The sequence below is a fragment of the Macrobrachium nipponense genome, chromosome 47 (assembly GCF_015104395.2).
Source record: "Macrobrachium nipponense isolate FS-2020 chromosome 47, ASM1510439v2, whole genome shotgun sequence".
NCBI lineage: Eukaryota > Metazoa > Arthropoda > Malacostraca > Decapoda > Palaemonidae > Macrobrachium > Macrobrachium nipponense.
Genome location: NC_087222.1, coordinates 11,679,257 through 11,692,224, shown reverse-complemented (window position 1 = coordinate 11,692,224; position 12,968 = coordinate 11,679,257). Strand labels below are relative to the sequence as shown.

General features: G+C 37.5%; 2 protein-coding genes and 1 long non-coding RNA gene across 4 annotated transcripts in view; all 3 read right to left on the bottom strand.

Annotated features, from left to right (window-relative positions):
- The window catches only part of LOC135204711 (zinc finger protein OZF-like), a 40,400-nt gene extending 29,528 nt beyond the window's left edge, over positions 1-10,872 (bottom strand). Inside the window, exon 1 of the mRNA XM_064234863.1 lies at positions 10,732-10,872. The gene's annotated coding sequence lies outside the window, so the exon portion shown is untranslated. The remainder of the gene's footprint in view (positions 1-10,731) is intronic.
- Positions 1-12,968, bottom strand: part of LOC135204716 (uncharacterized) — a 435,779-nt gene that overhangs the window by 233,963 nt on the left and 188,848 nt on the right. The gene's annotated exons all lie outside the window — the stretch shown is intronic.
- The window catches only part of LOC135204712 (zinc finger protein OZF-like), a 489,243-nt gene that overhangs the window by 370,361 nt on the left and 105,914 nt on the right, over positions 1-12,968 (bottom strand). The window lies entirely within an intron of this gene.

Here is a 12,968-nt window from a genome sequence, read left to right as displayed (position 1 = left end):
CGTCATTGTCGCTCCCTGTGACGTCATAAATCCTCATTACATTTCCTAAGCGATTGAAAAACGGGAAAAGAGACTAAACATCCATCCCCGTTTAATATCATAGGATGGCGTTTAATGGTACCGATCCCGGATCGAGAAAAAGGGAGCAGAGAAGAAGAAGCCTCTTCGTCCTCAACATCGAAGAGAAGAATGAAAGGGCGTCCCTAAAGTCTCCACAACTCTCAACTTACTTCAAAAGAAAGATTCACTCGGAAGTCAAAAGTTGCTGCCGTCGATCGAGACGATTCGTACGGACTTTTGCAATCCTGTAACGAACCTCTAGAGGATCGTTACATTCTACGCCTGTTGTTATAATAGGCTCTTTCTCGTAAACTCGAGCAGGGACCGAGAGAAGATACTTCTTAAGATATGAGAGAGCTGTGGAATATCAGAGTTGATGTGGACCACGGTTCCAAAAACTCGTTTCGAGGACTGGAGGGACGACCGAATTGCATTTACTTCTTTCAGATTAAGATCCAGGACATCTGAAACACTATCCAGATGTCCGGCACCTTCTTTCTATCATGACGCACTGAGAGATGTTCAGAATAATTCCTAGATCTTGAATAATATTCAGTTTCCCGGTAGGAAAAAACTGTGGTCTGAATTGCAGTCTATTCGGGGAAACAAACTTCTTCAGGAAGGAAATGGTCCCCAGCAAGCTCATCCATTCCCTCCCGAGTATGCTTACTTCCCTATAAGGCTGCGCTTTGCCTAAGCAGGAGAGCATATAAAAGTGCAATGTTGCGGTAGACGCGTAGTTCTATACGTGCGGTAACGAGCACCGAAAGGATTAAGAGATAACTCTGTTGAACATAGTAAGGCAAAACGAATGCAACGTTTATTCATTCACGTAAGAAATCCCTCAATCTTAGGCTAAAGTCCGTGATTGTAGGACAGAGATACAGTTAGTCAGTCAATCCCGCAGGAGAGACGTAAACCGCCAGCACAGAGATACGGTTAGTCAGTCATCCCGCAGGAGAGAAGAGACGTAACCTACAGCGCATGACAGCGCCCACGATCGTTACTGGCTCGGTTGGAACTTGGACAGTCAGACCACAGCAGCAGCCAGCAGCTTACGAAACGTCGTCTCTTAACTTCATGTCTTGGGTGCCAGCTACCCTATTCTACGAAGAAATAGGTCCGTTATTTTTGAGCAAAAAGAGACTCTCAAGCTGGTATATTTAAGCGAAACAGAAAACGCTAAATATATAGATGCGTTTGTGTCGTCAGAACACTACCATACAACGGTAAAAGATCAATCGGAAACTCCTGGAAGGCTGCATGGGAGTGACGATTAAATGTCCTTAAAATAATAGACAATAGACCTCTCGGTTGCCATCCGAAGAGGTAACTACAGCAAGCGTGTATGACTTGAACCAACCAGTAGTAAAATAACGCAAGGCAAAATATTTTATATATCACAATAAAGTTTGTTCATACTTACCTGGCAGACATATATATAGCTGAATTCGGAAATACAGCTACATTACATATCTGACAGGCAAGTTTTATGAACAAAACTTAGAGAATCGAAGCAGACAGTCAAGCTTCTCATGTTATTTTTCGGACATAAGCGTTCATTTGACGTAGTCTACAAGTCTATTTCTTGTACGAGTCTGCGAATGACGAATGAGAGCTCTTACGAATCTTGTCAATAAGAGCTTATTCGCTTACGCAATATAAAGTTAAAGAGATGTTTGTCAATGAGAACTAACCCATTTACGGGACAAAGAGATATTTTGTCAATAAGGGGATACCCACTTACTTGACAAAACGATAGTATATTGTCAATGGGGGAAAGTCACTGAATTGACAAAACGTAATCCAGGAAGTCGAGCATTTTATTTTTTCCCATTCCCGTCTCAAACGAGAAAGGGCAAGAATCCTGTTAAGAGGACAAGGCTTACGGCAGGTAGAACGACGATGTTCAATTCGGCAGCGTATTCCCGACTAGAAACTACAAAATCTATCATCTGAAAACCCTTTCAGATGGGCTAAAAAGCTTGCAAAATTATCCTGGGAGGAGGAAGAAACTCTCCAACCAGCTTCCTCTCCCGTATCACAACTAATGCCTGCTAAAGCTTAAAATTTATTGGCAGTACAGTGGGGCATCGCTTATTCACGGATCAGTATTCACGGATCCAGTTAATCACGGGTTTTTTTCTTGACCGTTTCTCATGTTACATCACTGGTATGAATCGCTGCATCACGGGTTTGTTGTGTTTGCGTATGCGATGTTTTTCGGTAGGCTAACCCTCGGCCGTGGTCCGATAACTACCACATTCATTTTAAAGACTCATATAATGATATTAACTGACAATAAAGGTAATAAAACCATTCTCACCTAATATATTATTGTCCTATCTTCGAAATAAATAGCCTATTCAAGGTTTATGTACGACGTTCATTGGTAGGCTAAGCGTAGTTGCAGTGCGATAACCACCAACGTACACAAACATTCACATTATGATATTAACTGACAATAAAGGTAATAAAACAATTCATTACCATATATATTATAGTCATATCTTCATAATAAATAGCCTATTCGAAGAATAATTCCACATCATTGCACTCAACTTATCGTCGGATTTGTGGCCAGCCACAAAATGTAAGTTGTAAGCATATCCTTTACATACGAAAATGGTTTATGTATACGGTTGCGTTCAAAGCGACATTTTTTGTTTTGATAAACTTTTAGAAATTTTAACTAGTAGTGGTAGTGTAATTACAGTAGTAATAACATTAAGGCTAAAATTAATTCGAACTTCATTATTATTTTTGGCAGTATTCGTATATAACTTCTCTGAACAATGAAGTAATACAAACGCTATTTGTCCATAGATTATCGTAAGTATTGCTGTTTGTTATTGGCGACGAAGCGTAACGAAATACATAAGAGCATTTTTTACCTTATATATTATCGTCATATCTTCATAATAAAAAGGCTATTCGTGGAGTAATTCCATATCAGTGAAATCAATTTTATCTATGCGAGGCCAGCCAGCTGACAAAATGTACGTACGTATATGAAAATCAAATTATGGTAGCGTTCACAGCAAGATTATCTTTCGAAATTTTATAGTACTATTCATGCTACGTAGTAATTATAAAAAGCATTTTTTACCTTATATATATCGTCATATCTTCATAATAAAAAGGCTATTCGTGGAGTAATTCCATATCAGTGAAATCAAATTTTATCTATGCGAGGCCAGCCAGCTGACAAAAATGTACGTACGTATATGAAAATCAAATTATGGTAGCGTTCACAGCAAGATTATCTTTCGAAATTTTTATAGTACTATTCATGCTACGTAGTAATAATGTTGGAATATACGTAACATTAATTTTAATCAATACAAAATATCATCGTTATTTTGGTAGTGAATAATAGTTAAGAATTATCATACATACACTGCATTGTTATGGGGTTTGTGCCAGTTATAAAACAACAAAATAACGTTCTCCTTTAAGTCAACGCGTTTAGGAAAACATGACATAGAATCGACTTTGCGACTTCGTTCACTTTGATATTTTTAACGATACAATAAACTATCATTTGTACTACTAAAACCATCTTCACATAAGTAATTTTTCGTAAGATATGTGTTGTTACAAAAGCTAGCTTATACATAAAAGGCTTTATAATTTAAGTCATCTTAGATATACATATGTACCCAAACTCATTGTGGGGAAAATTTACTACTGTTTCCTCGGATATTGAAATACTTTAGCATCATTCAAACACTTTAATAATATAATGCATAAATATAGGCTATACATATTTACATCGTATACAAATATAACATACAGTTATATACACATACTTTTATATACAAAATTAATCATATGAGTAGTGACAGACGACAGCTGTGCACTGGAACTACGTACGTACTACTTGGAAGATAAAACAAACAAAAATTTTGTTTGTTGTTAGTCGCCGGGATAGATTAACATTTTTCCAGAGATTAAAGAGCTGAATTTTGTTTTGAAGGTATGTCAACCGCGTTAGTAAATAGGTATCATCTTCTAAGGAATTTTTTTTTCTCTCTTCTTTTTGCGGAAGAATCTTCAAGCCATTTTGCATTCAAAGTAATGAGAAGGAATCATTCTATTCTTCATGAAATCAGTAAAATACTTACACTAATAATAAAAACTAAAACTACGTACTGTATGCAAAACACATACATCATCGTTAGCTTCGTGTGTGTAAACGTTCATTCTAAGAAATTACAGAGTAGTATAACTAACACCTGATTGGTTGGTTGGGTAGCCATGGAGATCTGTTATCCAATGACTGCCCTCTGCTTCTGTTCTATTTATAGACATACGCCATGGATGGCACTAGGTTTGAACGTTACCATGTTCGTGATTTTCTGACTGCTGACGGCAAAAATTACTCAATAATTTTCTTTATATAATTATTCCTCGTGAAAACAATAATATAATATCGCGGTGACATACCTTCAAAACAAAATTCAGCTTTTTAATCTCTGGAAAAATGTTAATCTATCCCGGCGACTAACAACAACAAAATTTTTTTCGTTTTATCTTCCAAGTAGTACGTACGTAGTCCAGTGCACAGCTGTCGTCTGATCACTACTCATATGATTAACTTTGTATATAAAAGTATGTGTATATAACTGTTAACTTTGTATATAAAAAGTATGTGTATACTGTATGTAGTATTTGTATACGATGTAAATATGTATAGCCTAGTATTTATGCATTATATTATTAAAGTGTTGAATGATGCTAAAGTATTTCAATATCCGAGGAAACAGTAGTAAATTTCCCCACAATGAGTTTGGGTGCATATGTATATCTAAGATGACTTAAATTATAAAAAAGCCTTTATGTATAAGCTAGCTTTTGCAACAACACATATCTTATGAAAAATTACTTATGTGAAGATGGTTTTAGTAGTACAAATGATAGTTATTGTATCGTTAAAAATATCAAAGTGAACGAAGTCGCAAGTCGATTCTATGTCATGTTTTTTTAACTTTAACGTATAGTGGTATGAAAAACACCAGTGTGTCGTAGCGATGCGTCATCAATATAGTGGTATGAAAATACCACATGGTGTTGTAGCGATACGTAATCACAAAGTACAAATCCTTTCCGGACCATCCTCAGAATTTTACGACTCTTCAACTTCAAGATCGATATGGTAAAATATATTATATAGTCATACTTATTGTTAAATCACAAGTTGAACTGCAAAACATTATTATTTTATTTTGATTGGTTATGTACATATATTTTTTGTGTTTTACACGGAATGTTTGTTTTGAAAAATAATACCTATTAGTGAACATATGGTATTAATTGAATCCCACTATTTTATTATAGGTGATCTTAATTATCCACATTCATTTAAACAGTATTATATAATATTTATTTAAATAAACTGTAATTAATAAATAACAATAATGAAAAACATAAAGGGAAAAAATGTTTTGCTGCAGTAGTAGTTTTGTTGAGTTATGCATCTGACCTCACATTCCGAAATCTGAAAAATTCCAAAAAACCGAAACATCGGAACACAATGTGTGTGTACTGCACATTTTTTTTAAACACGCACACAATGTCTACACATTTACTGCAAATTACAGTACGTACGTATTTATTCCTGAGAGAGAGAGAGAGAGAGAGAGAGAGATGAGAGAGAGAGAGCGAGAGAGACGAGAGAGAGAGAGAGAGAGAGAGAGAGAGAATGATTAAGGACTCCAAGGCGTGTTATTTTTACAATTATTTTATTATCTTGGGATTTTTTTTTAATCTTTAGATTTTCTATTCAATTCTCGAGATTAATAAGAAAATTACCGTAAATTGACTAGCATCAGCACACATCTGAATGACTCGGCCATTAGCAGGCTAAACACCAACCTTATGAACTTGCATGATACTGAGATACATGACAAAACACAAAACCACTGTTTATTGGTGAAAAGTTAGGGGGTCGCACGATATGGGAGATTGCACGTTATTCGAGTATATACGGTATGTGATTTTTTTTAGCCTTTTGTTTATGGAACAAAATTCTAAGCAAGAAATTGCCATTCCCAGTTGGCAACACTGGCCTACTCACGTTTGTTTGTTGTTGTTATGAAATGGGGTGTGCCGCGCGTTCTTTAAATTGTACCCATATAAACGAGTTAATTATGTGGCATCCAAAAGCCCTGATTCTTTTACTCTTATGGGAAAGACGCCTAAAGGTCAGATGAAGGTTTTTACGTGGAATATACTAGTATTAACGTGTTGTGACGAAGGGAAGAGATGTTTCGCTGCATAACTGTGGTAGCATTATCGGTTATTATATTACTGGATTGCACTGCAAAATCGTCGCCATCTTTTATCAACATAGATTGTTGGTGAGTACCCATATGATTTACATATTTTGATAGTATTTTGTTCTCTTACCACTCATCCTCTCTTTCCTTGTAAAAAAAAAAAAAAAAAAAAAAAAGAGGCCCACCATGCGTATGTAGGCTTCTAGCTGTAATCCCTAGGATAGTAGGCTACATATGTACAGTAGTACATATACTACATTTATTTTTAAGGCTAATTGTACAATAACTTTAAAAACTGTCTTGAATTTAGTTTTAGGTGATAGTTGAAACATAGGTATTTGGTGTTTGAACTAAAGTAGGCAGTTATAACATTGGAATAGTGGTCTTGGGTGGGTTAACTATTAAAGTAGCAGTTTTTTTTTTAAGCAATTTTTGAGGGGGGTATCAGGATAACACGGGTATTTACTTATCATCGGGGGGGTTCTGGGCCCTATCCCCCGTGAATAACGAGGCCCCACTGTATGGCAAAGTGGCAAAGGAAGCCTGTCTGTGCGCTTTCCTGAAGAGCGTCTTTTGATGAATGCCTTTGCAAGAATCCTACTGAACGTCGCCGAGACGTCGAGCCTTTACATAACCCGTAACTGCCTTATCGCAAAGTCTTGACTGCGGTAGAGAAAACGAGATCTTCCCTTGAGCTTTCCTTAACTCCATCCACCTTTGCGAAAAGCAATAGATATTGACAGAGACCTCTTGAATTCACGAAACCCGAGGTCTTGCTGGGTTTCGAAGACGAAGTTGTCTGTTCACTTTAAGCTTCCTCCCCCGAAGCACTGCTTACTTCACATTCTTGAGGCTCAAATCTTAAACAAGAGCTTGAAGTTGAAGAGTCAACAGAAGCGTTCAGCCAGGATACAAAACCATGGCGTGTGCACGGCGGCTGGCGCGCGCTCGGCGTCCACTGGCGCCGCCGCCTGCGTCCATCCGAGAGCGTCCCGTTCAAGCCGAGCGTCAAAAGAAGCGTGCAGAAAAGCGTCACGCTCCTGACAGGCGTCAAAACAAGCGAGAGAAACTGCCTTTCTTTTTCATATTTCTCGGTGGAAAGACGTAACACGTGATCAGGCGACCGTTCGCCTTGCTTAACATTCTCACTGAAACGCATAACGAGAGAGTGAGGAGGCGTGAAGCGTCCTCTTCTCTAAAGCTTCTATTTAGAGGGCGCGAGTCCTTCGAGATTCGTGCACGTCACGATCTTCCGCAGCCTGGGAAACGTCAACAGGTCCTACCGCAAGGGACGCCAGATCGATGTGGATTCCCCGTAACCCTCCTTCGGCTTTCGACATGCCCTCTCCTGGTCCTGGGAGTCCGACAGAGGTCCAGGCCCTAGAGGCGTTATGGGGCGGATCTGACGTTCCTCTGACGAGAGAGAGGACGTGAAGCGTCCTCTCTCCTAAAGCTTCTAAGAGGGCGCGAGTAAACTTCGCTAGAGCTCCAAACCCTGCGCGGGGGGAGGACGCCTCGGAGGACGAGAAGCAATCGTTCAGGATTCGTGCACGTGCACGAACTTTGGCAGTCTGGGGATTTTCATCAGAAACTGCCGAAGGCACGCCAGATCGGTGGGGGTTCCTCGTAACCCATCCTTCGGCCTTTCGAACATGCCCTCTCCCTGTGGCTCTTGGGAGGGTACGACCGAAAGAGGTCTAGACCTAGAGGCGTTATAAGGCCGATCTGACGCACCCTCCACTACACAAGGGGCACTGTCACTGCACTTAGCCACTTCACTATTGCTCTCTAAAGCAAGCACTTTCGATTCTAAGTTACGAATCGAAAGAGTATAAGAGAAAAGGGCAATAACCTCTACAGACACTGTTTTAGGGCCCGAAGGCAACATTACAGGGTTAGGAGTAACAATAACAGAAGTAGCACTCTTCACAACAATGAAGGAGAGCGATCACCTCTCGCAGACATATTCATAACCCGTAGGCCATACTATAGGGTTAGGCAAAATAAAGTCTACAGGAAGGTTAGCAGGTTCACTACCCTGACTTTTGTTTACTGATTAATTGCGTACATACGAATCATACTTTTTCCTTACGGAATTAGTAGAATGTTTACTGATTAATTGCGTACAATACGAATCATACGTTCTTCCTTACGGAATAGACAAAGTCTCACACTCCTTACATGACAAAAAATCTCAACAAAGAAGCAAGACCCAAACCCCTCGTGCATACCAAGTGCGGATCTACCGAAGCTTCGGTAGCCACACCCTATCTTTGCAGACAACCCCCTCTGAACTAGCCTAACTAGATTCAGATATCTTATGCAAAAATGAATCAAATTCAAATCAATTCTTTTTTTAAGATAGCGTATGTGCCTAGCCACAAATCCAAGTAAATAAATCAAAAGACAATTAGGATACTTAGCGGCAATGAAGTTTTCAAAATCCTAAGACGGAGGTACTGAAAAACAGGTGTTTTCAGCACCGGCGACAGAAAAATTATGAATAAAAAATGGGAATGGTTCCTGATACCGCCTCCCACAGCGGCGGGAATGGGTACTAACCACCTGGCCGACCACTGCGTGTGTCGGAAGTTTTTTAAATTCTGTCGGACTTCAGAAAATACAGCTATATATATATCTGACAGGGAAGTTTCATGAACAAATGCATAAATATTTTTACATATTCATGATTAATAATTTGAAAATATCGTTGTTGAAAAAGTACTAGATTCCTGACTCAAATATCAACAGTTTTGCTTGTGAACGGTACCTCCGGCATTCTTCGCACTCTTCAATTGTTTATCAGTGTTGCCAATTGGTATATGGTTACCCTCCATACTGGGTATAAGACTTACACAAAACTGGGGAAATAAGTGAAATTAGCGTATCTATTTGTAGTACGTATATATATATATATATATAATATTACAGCAATTTTATCATTGCTGCATTACTATGACAACTAGAATTCATGGAAACGGTTTGTCAATGCATCGGTGTATGTGCGAAGCTCCACTAGATTGGCAACGATGAGCCATTTTCGTTGCGTCGTCTGCTTGCAAAGGTACATCAGAAATATCTGTAATTTTTGGGGGTTAATTTGGTTGCAAAAAAGGGATAATCGACATGAATTAAATAAACATTTTGAAGTAACAAAGTCAAGTTAAACTAAAATAAGAGTAAAGTAAACAATTAAGGGAAATAAAGCTTTGCACCTCATAAACCGTGTACTCGTGTGCTGCCTGTAACTGTGTTTGTGTAGTGAGCGCTTAGGAAGCATGAACCGCAACGTGTTCAAGTGAAATTTGGAGTGAATTAAGACCAAAATGTGTATAGTTACAATCAAATAAGCACTGTGGAGTTTCAGTTGTGATGGCAGTAAGGATAAAACCATTGATTACAAGGTAAAAATGAATTTCAGTTCAAACCATGACCCCAGGAATAAAAAGTTTCATACTTTCACTTATAGGCAACAAAATGTTGTTTTATTGTGCAGATTACAGCTGCAATCTTGAATAAGATCAATAAAACATTACATATAATAAGCTAACATTGTGCCTGGGAAGGCTGGGAAAGATGGGGGATTTCCTGTTATTAGAGCGGCCAGCCATGTGATTGCCACCATATTGGATTTCAAAACTGCCTTGAAAACATATTTTACGAAGAGCTCACATGCCTATTTTAGTTTGTATGGGGCTTTCATATATCACATTATGTTGACCAAACTTCAATCTTTTGAATGGTATGCTTAAATATGTACTTGTATTCTTGTTTCACCAATTAAATATCGAGTGAATAAGGCCAAGCCACGCCATGACGATGGATTGACTGCGATTGTTTACCCTATACCACATATATTTAGAGTATAATGAGTAGTGTAGGCTAGGCTACCATGTATATGAGGAAGGTACTGATTACCTAGAGTAGGTAAGACTACATTTGAGATGCTATTACTCCAACAAACTATGGGTTTTTGGAAATTAACCCCTTCATCATTAGGAGAATACCTGTAAAAATAAACAACAAAAACACAATCTGCACCCTAGGACATGGGGCTGTAGCCTAGCCTAGGCTATAGGGTTATAGACTAAATCATTACAAAATCACTCAACATCATTGAACTAAACAGTCTTGGGATAAAGTAGGCCAGGATACAGGATACAGGCATCCTGTAGCCTACTGTAATGAGATCCTACAGAAACTTATAGCCTAAACTTAACATTAGCCTATGAGTAAATCATTGAGATATATCAAAAAAAATATAACTCGTTTCATTTAGACAGTCTCAGGTTGAGACCCCATAGAAGGCTACGGTCTATAGGGTAACCTAGGAGTACCATAGGGCTAACTAGAAGTTAAATTATATAATCTATAAACATCTATAACTCACATTATTACAGTAATTATCAGTTCTTTGAAATTCATCAACTATTACGATTGATTAAGAATTGTCTTGATTATGAAGACGGCAATTATTAAAGAAGATAAAAAGACGTTTGAATAGAAGTTACAATGGCGTCGCTGTGTTGACATTTTGGGCGTCTTCTATTTGAGAGAGTTTATTTATGGTTCCGGTTTAGAAGTGGTTCCGGTTGTTTTCATTCTTTTTAATAAGTCAATTATTGGTGGACACTTGTAAGCAATCAGTGGGAATATAATTAAAAATTTAGATAATTTTTCAATAAATCGGATAATTTAGTGGTAGTTATTATGGCAAATAATGGATTCCTTTAATGGCGGTTTGTTTACGTTTTGGGCGTCGTCTCCTGAGGACTTCTCGTTCGTGGTTCCCGTTTGAATTTGATGTTTTGATTCAAACCTAATTGATGAAAAGGGGAAAGTTAGATATAATCATTGGAGAAATAATTAAAAATATAGAAAATTTATCTCATTAAGAGATAATTAGGATAAATGACGATAAGTACTCCGGCCGATGTAATAGTAGTAGAGATGTCAATTACCCAGATGTTGTGACACCAGATTTAATAGACACATACAGTAGTAGTAGTAGTAGTAGTAGTAGTAGTAGTAGTAGTAGTAGTAGTAGTAGTAGTAGTAGTAGTAGTAGTAGTAGTAGTATGTGGACTTCACTAAAGAAACGGCTTTTCTGCTTGTTTTAATTCCACCTTTGTTTATGTTTAAGTTATTTTTCTTTATACTATAGTACCATAATTTTTTCATACATTCTTTCCTATTTTCAACTTCCCCCTCAGCAGATCTGCAAAGAAGAGGATGTTAGCTATCAATGCCTTTTCATTTTCCTGATATGGCTGCTGCACAAAACTATGGCTACCTAATTCTAATCTCATTGTATCATGCTGGGTAGTAGAGTAAGAAATATTTTAAATTTTCATTTCTTTTTCTAACAGCACAAACGTTCTGTATCTTTCCCTTTTATTCTATTTCTGTTATGTAGTCTGGCCCTACTGGTCAATTTTGTTTTTCAGTGCTGTCATACCAGATTCTTCTCTTATGTTTTTGTAATAGCATTTTCTGTAGACTCAATGTTGTCTCATCATTCATTTATCTCTCTCTGCCATGCATTTCTGTCCCAGTTGTTTATTATTTCTTTGAGCTGTTTACCTTTAACGGCTTCAATTTTACTTAAGTTTATGTTTAATTCTCTCATATATTCTTTTACTTGCATTTTCCTGGGGGTTTTCTTGTTTTCTTACTGATCCCTGGATATCTCATTTAGGGCCTATTTCCACCACTCTCAAGTGTACTTTTCAGATAGGATAGTTTATTCTTCATATATATACCTTGAGTGGCAGGAATAAAGGAAGGAAGAGGCCCCTATTTCAGATCTTAATGCATAAATCGCTGTGTATCTTGGGGCTTTCAGAATTGTTCTATCTAGTACTTGATTGCCAACTTTTTGTAATTCATTGATAGTTTTTTTGTCTTAGAGTTTCATGAATTCCATGGCCTTCAAGAAAGGATGGCATTGATAGCTAATCTTTTCCAATACAGCTTTCCTATTTTCAACCTATTACAGATTTTACTGATGAATGCATTAGCCATATTTGCCCCTTTCTGCTTTGCATCAATTTGGTTCCTTTTTATCTGTTCTTTGAAGCAGCCTCCATATTGTTGATTGTTACTTCTAGGTATCTTATCTGCTTAACTAGTTTCATTCCTTCTATGTGGTCCATATTTTCCACATCATCGATACTATACCAGTCGTTGTATATTAAAATGTTACTCTTGTCCTTGTTTGTGTTTAGGCCACATTCACTCGCTATTTCCATAAGAGTTTTTATTGATTTTGTTATTTCTTCAAGTGTGTGGCCTAGTATTAATCCATCATCTGTATATAATAGTGCCACAATCCTTATAACTTCATTTCTAAAACCTTCTGTTGTATTTTCTAGTTTTTCTATATTCAGGTACGTTAATAGTAGGAAAGAATATAGTTAACCCATTGCATCCCTGTCATATTCCAGTAGTTACATTTAGCTCTTTTTGTTCTATATTGTTAAGGCGTAGTCGTGTTACATCATTTGTATACATCTTTGCAACTGCATTTATTACTTCTGCATACAGCCTATACTTCATCATGACCTCTATGAGCATTCTTCTATTAACTGAGTCAAATGCTTTTTGGAAGTCTGTCGATACAACAAA